The 25,095-nt window shown below is 39.1% G+C and overlaps 1 protein-coding gene across 2 annotated transcripts in view; it reads left to right on the top strand.

Moving 5' to 3' along the window:
* NAA60 (N-alpha-acetyltransferase 60, NatF catalytic subunit) overlaps positions 1 to 25,095 on the top strand; it is a 60,722-nt gene that overhangs the window by 7,241 nt on the left and 28,386 nt on the right. The window lies entirely within an intron of this gene.

Here is a 25,095-nt window from a genome sequence, read left to right as displayed (position 1 = left end):
TGAACTAGATGATATCTAAAGTTTCCTCTTTAAACTCTAAAAATTTTGAGTCTCAAATTTGGGAATTTTCTTCAATGACATCACATTCAGCCACTTTTAAATACTTAAGCAAAGAACCACTAAGTGTGTCACAAGGCTGTTTATAGTACAGTCATAATCACTTTACCTTTTTAGGAATTTAGCTTTTGAATGTGGAATGCCTGTCTAGTGTCTATTCATATAGTATCATGTTCAAATGAAGATAATACAGGGCATTAATTTAGGGATCTTGTTTCCTGGAGAAAATCTTTATGTATAGCCCACCCAAAATTGCCTTGACCATGCTGTTCAGTCATGTCTGACTCTCTGTGACCCTGTGGACCATAGCACACCAATACTGACAATAGGGTTTTCTTTGGCAAGGTTGCTGGAGTGGTTTGCCATTTCCTTCTCTAGTGGATTAAGGCAAACAGAGGTTAAGTCACATAGCTGGTAAGTGTCTGAGGCCAGATTTGAACTCAGGTCTTCTTGACAACAGACCCAGACCTCTATCCACTCACCATGTTGATATTCAGACCATTCCTTGACACCTATCCGGCTCTACTCAGGCCTACCCTGGTACTTTGTTTCCTTTTTAAATTTTCTGGACTCTGCATAGGCCTGTTTTATTATTTTTATTTTTTAACAAAGAATTTTTAAAAATTATTTTTAAAAAGTACATCAAAATTAGCACATCAATCAATTTCAATAATAAATGCATTGTTCCACATTCCTAGTCCTCCCACCTCAGATCCATTTTCAAGTTTATGGTATACCCAGAAAACTACTTTTAACACTGCCTTGAACTTCCCTTCTATAGCATTGTTTTTTGCCAACTTTGTGTTTTAGTGAAACCAGTTGAAAATATCTGAGCGCTGTGCCTGTGAAAGCCCCTGGATGGTCTGAAAGTAGACTGTCCCTTTATTACATGCATTTATACTGAAGGCCTCTAAGTTGCCTTCCTCTCTGAAGCTCCAAGGGAGCAGCAAGGTAGATACTGAGGGACCTGGGAATGAAGTAAAGTGATTTGGCCAAGATCACACAGCTGGGATTTGAACCCAGCACTCTTCCTGCCATCACATGTCTCACCCCTCATGGAGGTATTTTTTATAAAGGAATAAAGAGAAATCGGTATATTTGAAATGTAATGCTGATGCTATGCCACAATTGAGTCTTTTGGGGGGGGGGCAGGACAATAAGTGTCAAATGTTTGAGGCTGGATCTGAACTCAAGTCCTCCTGAATCCAGGGCTGGTGCTTTATCCACTGTGCCACCTAGCTGCCCCTGCAATTGAATCTTAAGCAGTCTAGTTTTTCAGGAAAAGTTTGGCCTCCATTTGGGCCTTTATAGTCACTTTCCTTATAATTTGAGTAGTAACTTCTGGTTTATGAGGAATTTGTAAAAGACATTTATACAGATGTATACCCCTGGTTGGAGGTGTGGGGTGGGGGCCTTAAGAATACTTTCAATCCAAAAGTTTACCTAAAGATCAGGTGCCAATTTGTAGTCCATATTTCTACTAAACATTCATGTAGCTCTAAGTGAGTATAAACTGTAACTGAGTGTGACCTCAGATAAACACAGATGGATATAGCCAAGTTTGAAAAGGAAGAAGGAGGAAGATGAAGGTGTCTTCTCCCTAGTCTGCCCCTTTGTTTGGCTCTTGACTAGTGGATAGCAGGGGGTTAGATAGGGTTTTCTGAAACATGAGTCTACTGTTGCCTGACTTCTTCCATTTAAACCAACAACTCACCCACAGGTTTAATTTCACTCTTTATATAGTAGCCAGACTCACAACCAGCAGTGCAGTAGGATGCCTAAGGTTATTTAAACAATTGGCCCAAGATGGAAATGGCCCTGAATAACTATTTCCATGGCACTTTGTAACTCCCAAATGCTTTCTTCACAAGGGAAAGTAGTATTATCCAGCGACCAGGGTTTGTTTTCTTATTCATCAACTTTGCAAAAAACCACTTGTCCTGGGTGACATTTATTTTTCTTTCTTTGCTTTTCAGGCATTTAACGGAGGGAGAAGAATGTGTGTTGTGCCTGTGCTTTTTGTAAAAGTACCTTGATTGAATCACTCAGTTTGGATAAGATCCTTTTTTAAAGTCTGGCACTCTGGGAACAGTCACAGTAGAACACTCCAACAGAGACCCCAAGTCCTGCTGCCAAACATTGGATGTCCTTCACGAATAGGGCATTATTTTGTCAGGAATTTGTGTACTTGGCACACTCAAATCAACTTTGCCAGTTTTCTTTGGATCCAAGCACTAATTTCTTTTAACTTGATCCAAAGAGCTCTCACCCCTGCTCTTCTCCCTCCAACTTTTCCCTCCCCCGTCTCCTACTTGACCCAGCCCAGTGAGGGAGGCCAGGCCAACACAGTGCCCTGATTTCCCTCCAAGAAGGTTCCATTACATTTGGATGGTATATGAAGGGTGTCCCCTTCCCATACTCCTCCAGGGCTAAGAAGAGGTTAGAGTAGTTGGTTGTTCTCATAGTATATAATTTGAGGGATATTGAGATGCCCCTTTCCCCCACCCCTTGCCTAGAAGTATCTCAGGCACTAAGAAAGGGTGGTACAGGAGAGCTTGCCGCTTACCACTCATTTATTCAAAACAGCATAGTATAGTAGAAAGAGTACTGGAAATGGGTTCTAATCTGTAGTATCATAGCCTCTGGCCAGCTCGGTTGGCAGGAAGCACTGTGGAATCAGCCCATGAGAAGGACATGGTCTAGGGTAGGGTATTGGGGAGAGGCCAAAATTTGGGAGGCTAGTTGTGTTAGTAATTTTGCCAGCCTCCAAGATTGCACACGGAACTCCCCAGCTTTTGTCCCTGGCTTTCCAGTTTCATCTCAGGGCTTCGGATTTTTTTTTTTTTTTTTGCCTTGTGAGAAACCCAGCTACTGACAAGTCCTTATCTCAGGTTTTTTATGATCCTGTTTTGTATCACATTTTGGTTGCAGCTATGCTTCTATGTTTACTCCTTTAGGAGAAGGAATCTTCCCTTCAAAATTGGTGATTCCTTACTTAAGTACCAGCATGGGCCATCCCACCTGTGAGGGATACAGTATTTGATCTTGGGCAAATCATTTCCCTTCTTAGCCTCAGTTTCCTTATCTTTAAGATAAGGAGAGTAAAGAAATGATTTCTAGGGTTTCTTCCATCTCTCTAACATGTCATAATTCTTTGTTTCATTCAAATTCATCATGTTTTCATAGGAAAACCAGTGCTTCTAGTTAATAGAACTCATCAGAATATGCCACGGTGAAATGGTTACATGTAAGAAGATCCTCAGAACTCCTATTCCAGTTCATCTTTTTTGGGAAGCCTATTCTGGGGAAGCCTATGGATTCTTCCTTAGATTCATGTTCTTTAGTGCATAAAATAAAATACATAGGTTTATGAAGGAAACCCATTATATTGAGCCACAGTTTATCAGCATATTTTTAGAAAAACAACTTTATGGACCCCAGGTTAAGAGCTCCTGTACTAGTGGATTTTTGAAAGGTTGGTGTAACCAAAATTAAATTGAGTGTCTTGCAAGGTCATGTGAACACTTTCTGTCTTATGGTAGGAATACCTAAGAATCCTAATACCTAAGAATCCTAATACCTAAGAACCTTAGTGATCATCTTGTCCAAATCCCTTATTTTTTAATTTCCTATAGTTCTTGGATATCTTTTTTCTATTATATTTTATTATTTTTCCAATAATATATAAAAATAATTTTTAACATTCATTTTAAAATTTTTGAGTTATACATTTTCTCCTTTCCCCTTATTGAGAAGGCAAGCAATTTGATATAGATTATACATGTGTAGTCATGTAAAACATCCGCCCCCCCCCCCAAAAAAAAACCCAGGAAAAATAAAGAAGGTTAAAAAAGTATACTTCTGTCTGCATTCAGATTCTAGAAGTTCTGTCTTTGCATGTAGATAGCATTTTTCATCATGAGTCCTTTGGAATTGTCTTGGATCATTGCATTGTTGAGACTAGCTAAGTCATTCATAGTTGTGCTCATAAGCAAGTCACTTAAACCAGTCTTTTTTTACATTACCGAAATGGGAATAATATTGTCATATCTATTCCTGATTTGGAAAAAAAGGCTTTTGGGGGGGGATTTGCCCTGTGAATTGTAAAGTGTTATCCAAATATGAGCTGTGAATAACAGTAGTTTTACTATACCTGACTGCTACCTTTATATAAAAAACTTGGAAACTGTTGTGAAAACTCTCCCATGAATAATGATGTCCTCTTACCATTTTTATTTGTTTATGATCTGTTTTAATTTTCTGTGTACTGTTATTTGTTTTGCTGGGACTCAAATTTTAAATTGTGTTTATTGCAGATGAATGTACTCTTTAAGTGTGCTGGGATGAGATTTAAGAGTAAGGCTGTTTGTGAGAAAACTAGTAGATGTTTATCATCTTAAATTATTCATGTTTTCTACCATACTAAATAAAATTTTGGATGTTGTATAGGATGGTACTAAGATAGTTCATTTGTTAATATTCAGATCACATGAAAAAACTACACGTGGATAATATTTATAGCTAGATAATTATTTCTTACCCACATAATAACCTTAACCAAAAACATGTAATTTTCCTTATTTCCATCATGTTACCCCTCCTATCGTGAATTCTAATACCAAGTACATTACTTTAAAGACATTACCTTTTAGTTTGGGGGTAGGGTTTTTTTGGACTATCACTTTCCTGGGGAATGAGACAAAAGTTTAGAATTAATTGGTAAAGATTCATTTGTCTTATATGGTGGAGAACTTCAGTTTGAATCACAGCCCTGCCATGTACTGTGTTTATGACCTTCACGAAATCATTTAATTTCTCTGGGCCTAACAGTTAGATGGTACAGAAGAGATTTTCCTCATCTGTAAAATGAGGGGGTTGGATTAGATAATCTTTGAAGTTATTTCCCGCTCTAAATCTAGGATCCTTTGATCTAATTTGCACAGTATTTTGTTTTTGCAAGTGGAACTTCTTTTTATTACCATAGATAGCATTGTCTCTATGATACCCCTGACAATTTGGTTGTCCAATTGTTGATGGAACATACTGCAATATGAGAAATTCGCCATCCTTGTGGGAAAGCAGGCGTGTTAATGGACTGCTGTTGGAGCAGTGAATTGATTCAGTCATTCTGGAAAGCATTTTGGAACATGCCATAAAAGTCACTAAATAATGAATGTGCCTTTTGACCCAGCAATACATGTATCACATATATGACCACACATATATCCCAAAGAAATCAAAGAGAGAGAAAGGATCCATACATATACAAATATTTATAGCATCTCTTTTTGTCATACTAAGGAACTGGGAACTGAGGAGGTACCCATCAATTGGGGAATAGATGAACAAATTATAGTATAATGAATGTATGGAATACTATAGTATTGTGCCTTGAAAAATTATAAAAGGGGCAATTTTAGAGAAAACTGGGAAGACTTATGAACTGATGCAGCATAGTGAACAGGATCAGGAAGATAGTTTATACTGTAACCATTTCTAAAGATAAACAACTTTGAAAGATGTATGGATTCCAATGTCACCAACCATGATTCCAGAGGACCATTGATGAAGCAGTGCTATAAAGAAGTGATAAATTATATTAAAAAGAAAAGTAATCTTACATAATGGAGATCTGCATTTTCATTTGTAACCTCCCATTCTACTGTGTATATAGAAATGCCCATTTTATTTGATGTTAAATTTGTGATAGTTAATAAATATTAAGTGCTTTCTATTTCCTAGGTACTGTGTTAAGCATTGGGGATGCAAATATGAAAAAGATAGTCTCTGCCCTCTAGGAGTTTATAGTCTGATGGAGGAAGACAGCAAACAAAAGGGGTTGGGGAAGGTACTTGGCATGGGGGCATCATGGAGATGTCACAGAATTCCAAAATGTGTGCAACTGTAGAAAACAAACAAACAAAAAATCTAAAATGGGTGGGGGGTGGCAGAAATGAGGATATGTTTGAGACTAAAAATAAAGCAAACTTAAAAAACCCAAAAGCTTGTTATTCCTCTGAGGGCCACCCATTTTATTTTGGGATAGTTCTAATTATTAAGAAGTTTTTCTTCAAGATGAGCTAAATGTTAGGAGAGGAAATGAAAGTAGTAGGATGACAGAAAAGGAGCTCAAATGAGAGAGAGTCTATACAAAGCATTATAGGTCTGTTTTGTACCTTCCTGGACGAGGTTACCTCCTGAGTATTCTTTACATGTTGTCTCCCTCGTTAGAATGTCAGCTCTTTGAGGGCAGGGAGTTCCCTTCTTTGTATCTTCAGTTTAGCACAGTGCCTTAAATATAAGCATCTAATGCTTGCTAACTAACTGTCAAGACATGAGTATGTGGTCAGTATAATATTGAATACAAAACATAACACATGTAATTGAGGAGACAAAACACACCCAACATAGTGCAGGTAGAAAACAGTACAATGCTTGTTGTGTGTTACAGATAATAAGTGCACTAGAAGGGAGAGAGTATGTTGCCTGAGTCCAGAGGAGGTGGTATATCAGCTGGAGCTTTGGCCTGAGGGAGAGAGGAGAAAGCATAGTGAAATACCACAGGACTTGGTTAGAGTGAGAGTCCAGGGCTCAGCCCTGCCACTACCTAGTGAGACCTTGGCCATATTTTAAGAGCTGAAAAGGTCTTAAGAGAATCACATGGAACGTATTATCCACCTCCAAAGAAGGAATTGTTATTGATGGAACATAGACTGAAGCATGCTGTTTTTCACTTTCTTTCATTTATTTATTTTATTCAAGTTTTCTGGTACAAAATGACTAATATGGTAATGTTTTACATAATCATTCGTGTATAACCTATATCTGATTGCTTGCCCACCTCAGGAAGGGGGGAAGGGAGGGAAGGAAGGAGGGATAAAATTGGAGCCCAGAACTATAAATTAAAATGATTATTAGTTTAAAAAAATAGAATCACAAACTGCTAGAACTGGAAGGGACTTTTTAGAGAGTAGTCAGACCAATCCCCTCATTTTATAAAGGAGGAAGCTGAGGTACAAGTGGGAAGTCATTTAGTTTCTCAGCCTCAGTTTTCTTATTTGTAAAATATGCCCTGGCCTACCTTACAGGGTGACTAAGGTCATATATGTAGACTGTAAATTGGTATATAAATGTGAGCCATCACCATCATAGTTATTAGATAGTGCAGATAGATAAGATTACTAGGGGAGAGAGCCTAGAGAGAGAAGAAAATGGTCCAGGACAGAATCTGGGAAAATTATTACCTATTTTACAAGTTGTCTCTGAAGTGCAACATGCAGCAGTCAGTGTCAGAAGTTCTGGGTTCAGGTCTTGCCTTTGACACTAAGTATCTGTGAGACTTTGGACAAGTTGTGTAGGAATTGGGGGCAGGAAGGAAGTCCTTTATAGTGGGATTTCATACTGAAATGATCATTGTGGAGAATATTACTTGGTGGAGGTCCTGTGTGGGGGTGTGTGTTGGATTTTTTCTCTTTTATTTCCTTTTTTGTCCTTTCTTCCAAGCTTCCTTTCTTCTTTTCTCTGTCTCTTGCTAAGTACCAATCCAGTTGTCTTCAACTTTGTACTTGGACTTTACCAAGATTGCTGCCTGATAGCATATTTATTCCTTCAACCTCTTCTCTTTTGAGACTGAAGAGCAGAGAAAAAGGTTCAGGAGATGTATCCTAGACTTTGAAGGATGGAGACAGGCTTGTCTCCTGTTCCCCACTTCTCTTCTGAAACTGCTCTCCAAAGGTCATTAATGTCCCCGTCACCAGATGTGATTTAGGTCTTGGTCTGTCCGAAACATTTGCTCTGTTTCCTCAGATATTCCATCGTTGGTTTCAGAAACACTCTGATCTTCTTCCTATCTCTCTTCTATCCCTAGCTCCTCCCCTTTCCTCTTTCCAACCCCCTTAACTCCCCCGTTTTCTGTCTTTTGAACTTTTCTTCTCTCCCTCCTCTCCTCCTTTCCTCTTCCTCTCTTCTCCTTTCATAATCTTAATTCACTTCAACAGCTTCACCTATCACCTCTTGCAGAGATGACTTCAAATATCTCTCCCTGCCCTGAACTCTTTCACAATCTTCTACATGAGTAATTGTCTCTGTCTTATAGGCCTCTTAAATTTATATGTCCAAAGCTGAGCTCATCATTCCCTGAAACCTGTTCCTTCTTTCTGTTAATGGCACTCCTACTCCCCAGCCAGCTATGCTCAGTACCTTTCAGTGATCTTTGATTCTTCTTTCCCCTTCACCTCTCATAACCAGGCATTTGCCAAGTGCTGTCAGAGCTCTCTCTCACATGTTTTGGGAATCTTTCCTTTTCTCTCAACCTCTAGTTGAGTAGAGCCCCTTTCTTACCTCCCACCTAGGCTGTGGCGATAGCTTTCACATTCTCTTCCAATTTATCCTTCATACTGTTGCAAAACTAATATACCTTAGCCATTGATCCAGTCATGTCACTAGATAGATAAGAAGCATTTAAAAATTTTTGATTTTAAAATTTAATTTTCTTTTCAATGAACAAAAATCTGTTTTTTCTTCCTCACTTTTCTCCCCATGATTGGGGGTGGTGGTGGTGGTGGTGGAAAGAAAAACAAAACCTTTGTAACAAATATGTATAGTCAAACAAAACAAATTCCCATATCAGTCATGTCCAAAAAATATGTGTTTCATTCTGTACCCTGAGACTATCACCTTTCTGTCAGGAGGTGGGTGGTACACTTCTTGATGAGTGTTTATTAAGTGCTTACTGTATGCCAGGAACTGTGCTAAGTGCTGGGATACAGATACAAGCATGCAAACAGTCCTATCCTCAAGGAACTTATATTTTAGTGGGGCAAGAAAGGGAGTTGGAAGGAAGGGGAAGGGGAAGGGATAAGGTTTTGGGTGAGGAGGTGAAGGAATCCAGAGAGCGAGTCAGGCTGGGCGTTAAATGAGCGTGGATGGGAACCCCATAAAATGGTTGACCAGACAGAGCACCCATGAATCAGGAGGCTATGCTTCCAAAGGGAGGTTTCTTCAGGGTGGGAAGGTAGCTGCTGATGGAGAATGAGTCCAGCTGGCATTCCCAAAAGGCTTTGGTGGCTTTCTGTTGCCTCTCAAGTGAAGTTTAGGTTCTATTGTCTGGCATTTAAGGCCCTCCACAGTCTGACGCTACTGACCTTTGCAGCCTAATTCATATTTGACCCTTACACTCTTACTTCAAACTATACAGCTTGCTGCTCTTTGAACATGTTCTGTGCTTTCCTACTTCTGGGAATTCTCCTAGGCAGTTTCTTAGGCCTGATAGTCCTTCCCTCCTGCCTCTTAGATGAATTCCTACTTATCTTTTAAAAGTTCTATTCAGGCCATCTTTTTCATGATGCTTTCCCTGATCTAATGCATTTATCATGTATTTTGTATTGTACTTATTTGTGCAAATAAACTTCATGAGGCGGGGACTAATTTCCTTATTTAAACCCCAACACCTAGTATTCGGGGTTTTTTTGTTTGTTTGTTTGGGGTTTTTTTTTTGGCAGAGCAATGAGGGTTAAGTAACTTGGCCAGAGTCACACAACTAGTGTCAAGTGTCTGTGGCCAGATTTGAACTCAGGTCCTCCTGAATCCAAGGCCAGTGCTCTATCCACTGTGCCACCTAGCTGCCCCTAGTCTTTATAAAGTGCATATTGTTTAAATGTTTGAACTGAATGGCCAGGATTTCAGAAGGTGTTAAAGGCAGAGGGGATTTCAGGCAAATGTGAGCAAAAGCTGGAATGCATGAAGGAGTATGTTAAGGACATTTGGCCACATCTTAAGTTTTATGTAGTTCTGGAAAAAGAGGGAGATGAAAAAGTAGGTTGGGGCCTGTTCTTGGCCATGTCTAACATATCTACCATTGATTCAGGAGTTCTACTAGAGGCCTTAAGTCAACAAGTCAAGGCAACAAATATTCATTTGTTAAGCATTTACTAAGTGCCAGGACCTATGTTAAGTGCTGGAAATACAAATACAAGCAAAAAGAAAGACAGTCCCTGCCCTCCAAGAGCTTATATTCTAAGGAGGGAAGACAACATATAAAAAGGACCTGAAAAGGGAAGGGAACAAGATACTTATGTCAGGAGAGTAGAGCAGGGAGGAGGAGTAAAGAAGTGAGCATGGCTGGCCTAGGGACTTCCTCAAAATGGAAGTTTTGGGGGGAACTCAGTGATCCCAAGAAGCAGAGGAATCTTTCAGGATGAGAAGGCTGCTGGGATATGGTGGAGAAGTCCTGAAAGGAGTGGAACAAGAAGACTGAAGGAATAAGAATGGTTAAGAACTAGTCCTCCAGGCGTAAAAGGATGAGGGGTTTAGAATTGGAAGGGACTTAAAAGGACAGGTTATCCAGCCCCTTGGTTTCACAGGTGAAGAAACTGAGATGAAGGGCCCAAAGACAAATGATTTATACAGAGTTCCACAGAGTGAATGGTAGAGGTGGAATTTGAACCCAAGTCCTCTGACTACAAATCTAACACTCTTCCAAGCCATTCCTCAAGCCTCTGAAAAGGGGGTACAAGATTCAAAGCAAGTTATTTCCCCCCCCCTCTCTGTATGTGGACACCAGCAGATAGATATCTTAGGACTGAACATCTCTACTCCTTCCTAATAGTAAATTTCTTTTTTCCCTCAATTACATGCAAAGATAATTTTTAAAATTCACTTTAAAAATATTGAGTTCCAAATTTTCTCCCTCCCTTCCTCAACCCCCTCCCTGAGACAGTAAGCAATTTGATATATATGTGTACAGTCATGCAAAATATAGTTACATATTAGTCATGTTGTGAAAGAAGACCCAAAGGGCAAAAAAAAAACCATGAAAAAAATAAAGTGAAAAATAGTGTACTTCGATCTGCATTCAGAGTCCATCAGTTCTTTCTCTGGAATTAGATAGCATTTTTTATCATGAGTCCTTTAGAATCATCTTAGATCGTTGGATTGATGAAACTAGCTAAATCATGCAAAATTGCTGTCACTTTTTACAGTGGGTCTCCTGGTTCTGCTCACTTCACTTTGCATCAGTTTGTGTAAGTCAGGCTTTTCTGAAATCATCCTGTTCATCGTTTCTTTTCTTTTTTTAAAAAATTATTTATTTAGAATTTTTCCCCACCTTACATGCAAAAACAAATTGTAACATTGATTTTTTTTTTTTTTAGTGAGGCAATTGGGATTAAGTGACTTGCTCAGGGTCACACAGCTAGTAAGTGTTAAGTGTCTGAGGCCAGATTTGAACTCAGGTACTCCTGACTGCAGGGCCGGTGCTCTATCCACTGTGCCACCTAGCTGCCCCGTGTAACATTGATTTTTAAAACTCTGTGTTCCAAATTCTCATCCTTCCTCCCTATTACCCCCTTAAGAACTCAAGCAATTTGATATGTTATACATTTGCAGTTGTGCAAAACATAGCAGACAAAAAAACTTTAGAAAAAGGAACTAACAACAACAAAATATATTTCCATCTGTATTCAGGTACCATCAGTTCTTCCTCTGTATATGGATTGCATTTTTCAGAAGTCCTTCAGAGTTGTCTTGGATCATTGCACTGCTGAAAATAACTAAGTCATTCACAGCAGATCATCTTACAGTATTACTATTATTTTATATGCAGTACATTTCACTTTGTATCAGCTTCATGGAAGTCTTTCCAGGTTTTTCTGATAGCTTCCTGCTCATCTTTTTTTTTTTAATAGTAAACTACATTTATATAGTACTTTAACATAAGGTTGATTATTGCAACAACAATAATAGCTAATATTTATATAGTACCTTATTCCTAACAAAGAATTTTCTTCACAATAGCCCAGCAAAGTACCATCATCACCACCACCATCATCATAATTACTGCTCATCATTTCTTTTTTGTTGTTGTTGTTGTTTGGTGAGGCAGTTGGGGTTAAGTGACTTGCCCAAGGTCACACAGCTAGTTAAGTGTCAAGTGTCTGAGGCCTCATTTGAACTCAGGTCCTCCTGAATCCAGGGCCGGTATCATTTCTTATAGCACTTGTAGCATTGTATCCATTACAATCACATATCACAACTTTTTCAGCCATTCCCCAGTTTATGGGCATCCCTTTAATTTCCACTTCTTTGCCACTACAAAAAGAGCTGCTATAAATATTTTTGTATAAGTAAACCCTTTTCCCTTTCGCAAGTTCTTTCCCTTTATTTAAAAAAAAATCTCTTTGGGATATTCACCTAGTAGTGGTATTGTTGGATCAAAGGGTATGTACAGTTTTATAGCCCTTTGGGCACAGCTCCAAATAGTGCTCCAGAATGGTTGAATCAGTTCACAACTCTACCAACAGTGCAATAGTGTCCCAATTGTCCCACATTCTCTCCAGCATTTATAGTTTTCCTTTTTTGTCATATTAGTCAAATATAGGTGTGAGGTGGTACCTCAGAGTTGTTTTAATTTTCATTTCTCTAATAGTGGTTGAGAATTATTATGATAGAGGAAATGACAAGCAGGATAAATACAGAAAGGCCTGGAAAGACTTGTATGAACTGATGTATAGTGAAATGAGCAGAACCAGGGGAACATTGTGCACAGTGACAGAAATATTGTTTGATAAAGAACCGTGAATGACTTAACTGTTCTCAGCAATACAACAATCCAAGACAATACCAAAGGACTAATGATGAATCATATCATCCACTTCCAAAGTAAGAACTGATATTGATTGAACACAGACTAAAGGATGCTATTTTTTACTTTTTAAGTTTTTTTTCTTTTATTCACATTTTCTTATACAAAATGACTAACATGGTAATGTTTTACATAATTGCATGTATATAACCTATGTCTGATTGCTTACCACCTCAGAAAGGGGAGAGAGGGGAGAGGGAAGGAAAAATAAAATTTAGAACTCAAAACTTTAATAAAAATGTTTACTGTTTTAAACAAATGAAAACATTTTTCCTTTGACTATAGATAGCTTTGATTTCTTCATCTGAAAATATCCTTTGAACGGTCACAGTTTCCCTTGAAAGTCTCAAGCCTAACCTCCAGAAGGACCCTCTCTTCCATTCCAGAGTACCTCTCATAGACTATACTGAAACATTGCCCTCTGAGAGACATAGTGTCTATTTCTTTCTCTTCCCCTTATGATGGACTCTTTTCCAGACTCATTACCTTTGAAACGAACTCTTTATCTAAACCTTTATCTTAGGGTTGGTTTTTTAAATCCCTTCTAAGTCCCATCTTTGCCCAGTAGGATTTTGAGCTGTACTTGCTGAACTCTCCTCTAGTGACCCATAGTTCATAGAATCGTAAACAGCTAAAGATGGACTCAGCTTTGTGGTGATCATAAAGATAAGAACATGAGCCTGGAGAGCTGAACTTGCCCAGAGCCCTACATTGAGTTCTATAACAGAGCTGGAATTAGAACCCTAATCTCTCAATCCCCAATTCAGTACTCTGTGTAATTAGACCCTCTGGCTCCCTTTCCATGCATCTCATCCTAGCAATCTTCCCCATACCCTGTTAATTTTCACTAAGTAATAAGTAGGCACAAGCATTTCATGAGCATTTTTCTTTTACCAAGTTTGGAATTGTTAACAGACTGGGTGGGCACTTAAAACCTACTGCCTTTTTTGTCTTCTTGATTGGCCCTTGGTAAAATGTGGCATTTTCCTATTTTTAAATGTTCAAAGACAGGTGTCTAAATAAAGAACTGGTCTCCGAATGTAGGATCTTTGAATAGGGATGAGAAAGATGGTCCACAAATAACTTTTTTTTTTTAAGCCGACTGTTTTTCTTGCATATTGAACATGGAGCAATTACTGTTTTCTTAGGTCAAGAGACCTTACTCCCAAGGATGCAGTAAAAGTTTTTATTTATAAAGGCCAGAAAACAGGGCATTCCAACCTGTCACCAAGTTACATTACCACTTCATCTCTAAGATTTTATTTTCATCAAATGTGCTCTACTGAAACATTCTACTCAGAGGCTACTTACCTAGTCTGTGAATTGTCTAAGCTTCTGGTTTCTATTTTGGCCATTGCCTGACTTTAAACTGTTTCCCTATTTGCTTTTCTCCTTGCACAAGAATAGATATAGAATCATCACATGCACTGTTTTGTTTTGTTTTTTTAATTAATAAAGTATTTTGGTTTTTTCCCGTTACATGTAAAGATAGTTCTCAACTTTTGTTTATACAAGCTTTCCAATTTCAGATTTTTCTCCCTCCCTCCCCTCCCTTCCCCCTCCCCTAGACAGCAGGTAATCTGATATAGGTTATATATATATATATACACATAATAACATTAAACATATTTCTGCATTAGTCATGTTATAAGAGAAAAATTGGAGCAATGATGAAAAACCTCAAAATAGAAAAACATCAGCACCAAAAACAAAAGAAATAGTTGGTTCATTCAGCATCTATACTCCGCAGTTCTTTTTTTTTTTTCCCCCCCTGGATTTGGAGATCCTCTTCTATCATGAGTTCCCTGGAACTCTTCTGTACCATTGCATTGGTGAGAAGAATATAGTCCATCCCAGTAGATCAGCATTCAATGTTGATGATACTGTGTACAGTGTTCTTCTGGTTCTGCTCATCTCACTCATCATCAGCCCACGCAAGACCCTCCAGGTTTCTCTGAACTCTTCCTGCTCATCATTTCTTACAGCACAATAGTATTCCATTGTATTCATATACCACAACTTGTCCAGCCATTCCCCATTTGATGGGCATCCCCTCAACTTCCAATTCCTTGCCACCACATAAAGAGCAGCTATAAATATTTTTGTACATGTGGGTCCCTTTCCCCTTTCCATGATTTCTTTGGGAAAAAGGCCCAAAAGTGGTATTGCTGGGTCAAAGGGTATGCACAGCTTTATCGCCCTTTGGGCATAATTTCAAATTGCCCTCCAGAATGGTTGGATCAGTTCACAGTTCCACCAACAATGCATTAGTGTTCCAATTTTTCCACAGCTTCTCCAACATTTATTATTTTCCTTTTTTGTCATTTTAGCCAATCTGATAGGTGGTACCTCAGAGTTGTTTTAATTTGCATCTCTCTAATGATTAGAGATTTAGAGCATTTTTTCATATGGGAATAGATAGCTTTGGTTTCTTCATCAGAAAACTGCCTGTTCATATCCTTTGACCATTTCTCAATTGGGGAATGACTTGGATTCTTATAAATTTGATTTAGTTCCCTATATATTTTAGAAATGAGGTCTTTATCAGAAGTACTGGCCATAAGAATTGTTTCCCAGCTTTCTGCCTCCTTTCTAATTTTGGATGCATTGCTTCTGTTTGTACAAAAATTTTTTAATTTAATGTAATCAAAATCATCCATTTTGCATTTTATAATATACTCTTTCTCTTGTTTGGTCATAAACTGTTTTCCTTTCCAAAGATCTGATAGGTAGACTATTCCTTTCTCTCCTAATTTACCTATGGTATCACCTCTTATGTCTAAATCATGTATCCATTTTGACCTTATTTTAGTATAAGGTATAAGATGTTGGTCTATGCCTAATTTCTGCCATACTATCTTCCAGTTTTCCCAGCAGTTTTTGTCAAATACTGAGTTCCTATCCCAGAAGCTGGAGTCTTTGGGTTTATCAAACACTACATTACTAGTGTCATTTACTACTGCGTTTCCTGTGCCTAGCCTATTCCATTGATCCTCCACTCTATTTCTTAGCCAGTACCAGATAGTTTTGATGACTGCTGCTTTAAAGCTCCAGGTTTGGTACTGCTAACCCACCTTCCTGTGAATTTTTTTTCATTATTTCCCTGGATATTTTTGATTTTTTTGTTTTTCCAGATGAATTTTGTTATTATTTTTTCTAGCTCTATAAAATAATTTTTAGGTAGTCTGATTGGTGTGGCACTGAATAAATTAATTTTGGTAGTATTGTCATTTTTACTATATTAGCCACATGTACTGTTAATGAATTTCCCACTCTCTGTGAAAATGACCAATATCCTTCCAGTTTCCTAGGTTCCCAACCTCTGAGGCCTTTCACTCTCCCTCATGCAACGTTACCTCAGTCTGATTCTGTCTTTTCATTTTATCTCCACAACATCTAATGCATCTACCCTCTTCTCTGCCCAGAGCTGTCACCCTCCTTCAGGCCCTGTTGCTTGAACTATTGGTCTCTTTGCTGAAATCTAGTCTCTTCCCACTTCAGTCCATCCACACAGCTGCTAAAGGGATCTTCCTAAAGTACATATCTAACCATCTCAATTCTAATGCTCCCTGTTGCCTTTAGGATGAGTTATATACTTTATATTTTATTATATTTTATTTTTTTAGGGCAATGAGGGTTAAGTGACTTGCCCAGGGTCACACAGCTGGCTAGTAAGTGTCAAGTGTCTGAGACCAAATTTGAACTCATGTCCTGAATCCAGGGCTGGTGCTTTATTAACTGTGCCACCTAGCTGTCCCAGTATCAGTTATATACTTTAATCTAACCCCAGCCAACCTCTCCAGCTTTATTATACATTACTCCCCTTTCTATGTGTTTTGGTCCAGTCAAGCTGGTATTCTGACTGTTGACTCTTCCTTACGTGTAGTGCTGCTCCTCCACCCTTCTTCATTCTTTTGCAGTGGGCTCCTCCCAAGCTTAGATTGTAGTCCTTCCTCAAATTCTCCTTTTAGAATTCCCTGTTTCTTTAAAATTCAATTTAAACACCGCTTTCTGCTGAAGCCTTTCTTCATCCCCATCTGCTAGTGACCTCTCCAGAATCACCAGGTATTTCTTTTGTATATACTTCTTTATTTGTATGCTTTGCCCTGATAGAATGTAAGTTTTTTGAGGTCAGAGACTACTTTGTTTTTGTCTTTGTATTTCTAACTCCTAGCATAGTGCTTGGGACAGAGAAAGGCATTTTAAAAATGTTTGTTGAGAGGCAGCTAGGTGGTGCAGTGGATAGAGCACCAGCCCTGGATTCAGGAGGACCTGAGTTTAAATCTGGCCTCAGACACTTGACACTTAACTACCTGTATGACCCTGGCCAAGTCTCTTAACCCTCATTGCCCTGCAAAAAAAAAAAAAAAGTTTGTTGAGTAATTTAGCTCAAATCAAAAAGTCAGAAGGAAGCTCAGGAGTCACTGGGCCAAACTTCTATCCAGATCATAAATCTGTAGACTGTATCTGTAGAGTCTGGTTGAGGATAGATATCTGTGATGAGCCTAGTCACCATCTCTGGTATTCAGATGTGCTTTTTACAAATAGTCCTAGTAATAACAATAACAGCTCACCTTTATGTAGCGTTTTAAGGTTTACAGAGTACCATTTTACATTATCTTATTTGATCTTTACAACAACCCAATGAAGTAGGTGCTATTATCATATTGATTTTTTGGGGGGAGAGGGGAGGCAATTGGGGTTAAGTGACTTGCCCCAGGGTCACACAGCTAGTAAATGTCAAGTGTCTGAGGCTGGATTTGAACTTGGGTCCTCCTGACTCCAGGACTGGTGCTCTATCCACTGCGCCACCTAGCTGCCCCTACCATAATCAATTTTACAGATATGGAAAGAAGTTGAGGGAAATTAATGACTTGCAGCTAGCATTTGAAATCATATTGGAACTCAGGTCTTCCTGACTTCTAAGTCCAGCACTCTCGGCTGCCTCTTAAATTGTATCAGTCAGTAAGCATTTAAGTACCTGCTATGTGACAAGCACTGTGCTCAGTAGTGGGAATGCAAAAAGAGACAAAAGACAAGGAGCTTACAATCGAATGGTGGAGACATGCAAACATACACAAAGCAAGACATTTACATATATTAATAAAACCTTAGTGTTCAGAAGGAAGGACTTTGCAGTGGAAACTGGATAACTGCTTTTCAGGAATGATGTAAAAGGGAAGTACCTATTGATCCCTGAGATCCTTCACAACTCTCAAATTGTATATCTGCTCTGGTAACAATGTTCCACAACCTGAAAAGGTCTAACCATTAGTAGTAGGAAAAAATGATCTGTTAGGATTGAATCTGAGCTAGCTAGATAGAAGTATTCCTTGAGACTCTTCACTGTTCCCGGTCAAAGAGAACTTATTCTTTTTTAAAAATTTTTAAAAATTTATTTTGTTTGTTTTTTAATCATAAAAGTATTTCATTATTTTCCAGCTACATGTAAAGATAGTTTTCAACATTTGCTTTCATAAGATTTTTAGTTCCAAATTTTTCTCCCTCCCTCCCTTCCCTCCCCCCTCCCCAAGACAGAAAGCAATCTGATATAGGTTATTATATGTACAATCACATTAAACATTTCTGCATTAGTCATGCTGTGAAAAAAGAATCAGAACAAAAGGGAAAAAACTCAAAAAAGAAAAAACAAAAGGAGAAACAGTATGGTTCAGTCTGCATTCAGAATCCACAGTTCTTTTTTCTGTGGATGTGGAGAATATTTTCTATCATGAGTTCTTTGGAATTGTCTTAGATCATTGTATTTCTGAGAAGAGCTAAGTCTATCCCAGTTGATCATTACACAATGTTTCTGTTACTGTGTACAATGTTCTCCTGGTTCTGAAAGAGAACTTATTCTTTTTTTTTTTTAATTCTTCAATCTGTATTCAGCTACTGTCAGTTCTTTCTCTGTAGATGGATTGCATTTTTTATAAGTCCTGATAGCATTCTGCTCATCATTTCTTACAACACAATAATGTTCTATCCTAATCTCATCCCACAATTTGTTCAGCCTTTCCCCAGGTGATGGGCAATTTTGAATTCAACTTTTTTAAAAAATCTCTTTCAGAATACCAACCTAGGGGGCGGCTAGGTGGCGCAGTGGATAAAGCACCGGCCTTGGATTCAGGAGTACCTGAGTTCAAATCCGGCCTCAGACACTTGACTTCCTAGCTGTGTGACCCTGGGCGAGTCACTTAACCCCCATTGCCCAGAAAAAGAAAAAAATATATATATAAAAAAAGAATACCAACCTAGTAGTGGTATTGCTAGGTCGAAGAGTATGCATGGTTTTATAGCCCCTTGGCCATAGTTCCGAATTGCTCTACAAAATGTTTGAATCCGTTTACAACTTTACCAAGAGTGTATTGATGAAGAGAACTTTTTCTTAACAAGATTGTCCAGCAGAGCCCTACATGGAAAGAGAGAGCCCTAGTCCAATGCCATTTATATTTAACATTAGGTATCTCAACCCCTCTAAAGAAATCGCATTATTGTTTATAAAGGCATTCTTGTTTACAGATCAGTCTCCCAGGAAGTGGCTGGCCAGTTGATAAGGCTTGATCATCCCTGTTGTAATTAATAAAAACTTGAACATGTAGAAAGTATCGTACATACGTAAAAGGAGTATAATATACACTGAGTTCTAATGAGGGAAATTATTTAAATTTGGGGTGTATGGTAGGGAGGGTATCAAGGAGGACCTTCTGAAAGGGATGACATTTAAATTGGCATATGCTAATTTATTAAAGGTTGAGTACATTGTTAGCAGATGGAGATAATGGTACTTAGAGGAAAAGAACAATTCTAGGTATAGGGAATAGTGGGAACAAAGACTTGATGGCTGCAGGAAAGCTCAGAACTCTGTTATGGGAAAAAGCAACTAGGCCAGCAGAACAGAGTGACCCAGACCCTGTTGTGGCGGTGCAGCCTCACTTCTTGTTGCAGAGTCTGCAAATGAGATATATCAAGACCAAAAGAAATGTGTAGCTCTCTCCTGCTGGGCCCAAACCTTTGCGTTTCAGTTTCCTCTAAGTTGATGACTAAAGATGTATGCCACCAGTAAAGGATAAAGTTCCTGGGATCAATGTGAACAACCTGCTGAGAGAGCTAGGTCTGCAGAATAGTTCACTGGGGCTGTGGTTAGAATTGGAAACTACTGGAACATTATGAATTCAAAAGTCCTCCAGCGTAGCAGATCTTTGACCTTCCCATGTTGCCTTTTCAAGATAAAAATAAGCTCAAGTCTTGGCCCCTTTTTCCTTTTCTCCAAGCTTCTTCCTTGGATATTTTTTTCCCTTGGGTTATTCTTTCAGAAGGCAAGACTAAATCTTAGCTCCTTTCCCCTTCCCTCAAATAATTCTGGTTCTTATTTTAAGTATGCCAGTGCAGTGTGGTACATCATGGAGCACAGGATGTGAAGTCAAAAAACACAGGTTGAAATTCTATACCTGTTACTTACCAGACAAGTAATCTTGGACAAGTCACAGAATGTCTCTATAACTCTTGGTTTCCTCATCTATAAAATGAAGATGATAAATAACATTTATACTAAGAGAGTTTGTTGTAAGGGAAACTACAATAACCTGTACAATGACATTGTTTCAGCAAGAATTTATTAAGCACCTGCTACATGCCAGTCACTGATCAGGACTGTAGAGATAAAAGATGAGACAGGTCCTGCCCTGAAGAAGTCTACATTCCTCTAGGGAAAAACATATACACAGATAAAATATATACAGAGAGCATTGGAAGGAGGGGAAGGAAGTCTCTTAAACAGCTGGTAGGGTTCAAGAATGGCCTAGTGTAGGAGGTGGCATTTGAATGAAGGATTCTTTTTTTAATAATAAAAATATTTTATTATTTTCTAGTTATATGTAGAGATAGTTTTCAACATTTGTTTTTATAAGATTTCTAGTTTCAAATTTTTCTCCCTCCTTCCTTCCCCCATCCCCAAGACAGTAAGCTATCTGATATAGGTTATATATGTACAATCACATTAAACATATTTCTACATTAGTCATGGTGTGAAAGAAGAATCAGAGCATTTTTTATTTCTTTTTGGCGAGGCAATTGGGGTTAAGTGGCTTGCCCAGGGTCACACAGCTAGTAAGTATTAAGTGTCTTGTGGGGATCAATTTTTAATTGGGGAATGCTAGCTAAGTGGCTCGCCGCAATATTGGGGCAAGGAAGGAAACCAGCAGCCTCCCTCAAAACAGAACAAGATTTATTTTAACAAGAACGAACTTAAAAAAAAACACACACAAACAGGATCAGTAGGATCAAGGGAAAGGAAATAAAAATGGGGAAAGGGAAATTATAATACCTGAAAAATACCACCTCCCAGGAATCAGCTGAAAATATGCAGCAGAATGCCTGTCACTTTCCAGCTTCCACCTAGAATGCCCAATTCTCCTCCCCCAAACCTAGAAACACCCCACACAGTCCCAGCCAATGGAATGGCCTCTCTGACAGTCACATGACTGCCCTCACTAGGCTTCCAATCATTATAATTTTGCCGGCCCATGTAGGCGCTGGCGAGTAGTGATGAGGTGCCAGAGCCCTGACAACGGCACCGTGCAGCCTGCAGAGCCCCAGGCCAGTGTGCGCTGAGGCATAAAAACGTCAAATAACAATTAATTATTTACAGTCCGAGGCCGGATTTGAACTCAGGTACTCCTGACTCCAGGGCCGCTGCTCTATCCACTGCGCCACCTAGCTGCCCCCAGAGCATTTTTTAAAATAGTGTTATTTAGAATTTTATTTTTCCCCAATTACATGTAAAAACAATTTTGACATCCATTTTTAAAACTTTGTGTTCCATCTCTCTAAAGAAATCATATTATTGTTTACAAATGACATTCTTGTTTACAGATCAGTCTTCCAGAAACTAGCTGATCATTTGGCAAAGCATGGTGATTCCTGTTGTAATTAATAAAAACATTATTTCTTTGACTTGGACATTTATTAAACACCTACTATGCGGAAAGCCATGTACATGCATAAGAGGAATATACAATACATGAGGTCTGATGAGGGATGCTTGTGCCAGGCCTTGCATTAAGTGCTGGATATTATAAAGAAAGGTAAATGGCCCTGCCCCTCCAAGGTCTAATGGGGGAGATACCTTGCCAGCGACTATACAGATAAGCCATGTACAGGATAATCAGCAGAAGGAAGGCATTAGAATGAAGGGGGAATCAGGAAAGGCTTCTCATAGAAGATAGGCTTTTAGCTGGGACTTGAAGAGAGCCAGGGAAGTGAGGAGGTGGAGATGAGGGGTGAGGGCCTCCTGGGCATGAGGTCAGCCAGTGCAAATGTCTGCAGTCAGGACACAGAGTGTCTTGTGTAAGGAACAGCAAGAAGGCCAGTGGCACTGTTTGTCAGAGTTATGAGAGTACTTGAAGAGGAGAAACAGGTCATGCTCCTGGAAAGCTAGGCTGAAGCCAGATTGTGAAGGCCTTTAGATGCCAGACATAGGAATGTGAATTTTATCTTAGAGGTGATGGGTGGGCAGCCACTAGACCTATTATCTGGGTGATTACATCACTCGGGACTGTACCTTCCCAGTCCTTCCAAGGTGGTGTGGTAGTTGTACCTGCCTTGATCTTTCAGGATTGGACATCTTTTACAGTTTCAGTTCCCTAAATAAGTTTTTTTTTTCCAGTTCAGGAAGAAAAGAAGGAAAGAAACATTTAATAATTCCCTATTATGTGCCAGGCACCATGCTCAGTTCTTACAAATAGTATCTCATTTGATCCTTACATCAGCCCTAGGAGGTAGGTATTTTCATTCCTGTTTTACAATTGAGGGAACCGAGGAAAATAGAAGTTAAATGACTTTCCTAGCAAATGGTCCGAGTTCAGATTTTAGCTCAGGTCTTCCTGACACCAAGTCCGTTGCTCTATCCACTGCACCACCCAGCTACCTCTCATTCAGTTCAATAAACCTGGCCTTGTTCCTGGAAAGCCAGATGCTGGGGATGCAAAAGTAGGTCTGACACAGATTTGTTCTCAAAGAGCTGACTAGCTGCAGGTGGGGGAGGTAGGCAAGTATGAGACATAAATAAATGACTATAAACTAAGAAAGAAGGTAAAGTTCTTGGGGGAAATAGGATAAATTTGGTGATGGAGAAATACTTTTAGCTTGGAGGGGATAGTCAGTGAGTGCTTCGTGGGATCAGGAAGGCACCTGATTTGGGCCTTGAAGGGGGGAGGCCTTCAAGAGACAACAGGGTTAGGTTGGGGTGAAAAAAGGGTTGTATATGGTGGAAAGATCACTAGATTTGCAGTCAGTCAATAATCATTTATTAAGTGCTTACTGTATTCCTGGCAATATGCTAAGCACTGAAGATAAATAGACACAATACAGTCCCTGCCTTCAGGGAACTCATGATCCTATGGAGGAGACAGCAAGAAAACAACTTTGTACAAACAAGCTATTTGCAGGATAAATAGGAAATAATTAAAAGAGGGAAGGCCCTAGAATTAAGAGGATTGGGAAAGATTTCCTATAAAAGATAGACTTCTAGCTGGGACTTTGAAGGAGGCCAGAAGGCAGAGATGAGGAGGAAGAGCATTCCAGGCATAGGGGTCAGTTGTCAAAAAACTTTTCCTTACATTGAGGCTAAATTTGCCCTATTTGCAACTTTTATGTATTGCATTTTTCATATGACATGATTGTGACCTTTTTCATCCTTATTGATCTTCTCTGGATACCTTCTCGTTTATCAATATCCCTCTAAATGTGTTGCCCACAACTAACCATGGTACTCCAGAAGTGCTGTGGACAATGGAATTGTCACCTTCTATTCCGTGGGGTGGTGTCCCTCAGGAATCTGCCCTGCACTGTTCTGTTACATTGTTATCAGTAATTTGGGCAAAAGTATGGATGGCATGCTAACTGGATTTGCATGTGACAAGTCAGGAGGGTTAACTGACATTGCAGATGAGAAAGTCAGGATTGAAAACGACTCCAGCAGGTTAAAATGGTGAGCTAATGACTAATAAGATGAAATTTAATAAGAATACATTAAAGTCTTATACTTTGGGTTTAAAAGATCAACTTAACAAGTATAAGATATGTGTGTGCAGCTAGGTGGTGAAGGAGATTTGAGGGTTTTAATAGATTGAAAGGCCAATGTGAACCAGCAGTGACTGGTGTTAGCATTAAGAGAAGCTTAACGTCCAGGAATCGAGACTCTAGCCAGCCTGGGTCCAGTTTTGTTTGTTTTTTAACTGACCTAGTAGACCACTTGTGGGCTTTCAGGATCAGAACAAAGCCAAAGAGTTTATGGCAAGAACCGTTGGCAGCTGAATGGTAATAAAGAATAGTGGTTGACTTCTATAAATCAGGTTTGCAGTAACTGCTTTCTGAAAAGCTTAGTCTTTAATTAGCCTTTGACGCTTTTGTGATCTTTTAGACTGTTATAACTCCAAGTCACAATAACATGAGCAGCTTCTCGAGGGAATTTATTTGAATGGTAGCAGTTTCTTTTCATCTTCAGAAACTTTGTAAATTACCAGATCCGTTATTGAGGGGTTTATGAGCTCTAAACACAATAATTATGGGAACCTGGAGGGGAAAGACAAGGGTTTGGCTAGTGTGTCTGAGCTGATGGGAAAGAACAATATCAGCCTGGTCAGAGGTAACAAGATTAATCAATAGAGGGAGAAAAGTCCTCCTCATGATATCAGCATACGAAGTTGGTTGGGCCAGTTTTTAGGGATGAGGGACTCATTGGTTGTCCTTTGTGTGGCAATGATGTAAAGTGAGAAAAAAGGTACAACAAAGGTTTTCTAGGATGGCTGTGGAGATGAAGTTTTCGTGGGAAATAATAATGATCCCTGACATTGGTGGTAGTACTTTGATTTGCAAAGCATGTCATAATTTCTGAAGTGCTGTGCCATGATGGAAAGATTATTGGACTTTGAGTCACAGGACCTAACTTCAAGTCTGGCCTCGAACAGTTCCTAGCTGTTTAACTCTGGCCAAGTCACTTATCTCTGAGCCTTCCTTTCCTCCTCTATATAATAAGCTAATTCTTGGGTCTCCAACCCTATGAGATTGTTGCGGGAATAGGTATGAGGGAGTGGAGGTGAGGAAGCCCTGTCTCCGGAGCCAGAGGACCTGGGTTCATATCCCACTGCTGATGCTACTACTTGGGGAGCCTGAGTTTCCTCAAGTGTAAAATGAAGGTGAACAAATACCTTGTGTTTACTGTATTTTTCTGGGACAATGAGGATTAAGTAACTTGCCCAGGGTCACACAGCTAGTAAGTGTCAAGTGTCTGAGGTCACATTTGAACTCAGGTCCTCCTGATTCCAGGGCCAGTGCTTTATCTACTGCGCCACCTGGCTGCCCCCTTGTATTTACTTTGAATATACTGTCTATTCACT

The sequence above is a fragment of the Dromiciops gliroides genome, chromosome 1 (genome assembly GCF_019393635.1).
Source record: "Dromiciops gliroides isolate mDroGli1 chromosome 1, mDroGli1.pri, whole genome shotgun sequence".
NCBI lineage: Eukaryota > Metazoa > Chordata > Mammalia > Microbiotheria > Microbiotheriidae > Dromiciops > Dromiciops gliroides.
This window is presented reverse-complemented; position numbering and strand designations above follow the sequence as displayed.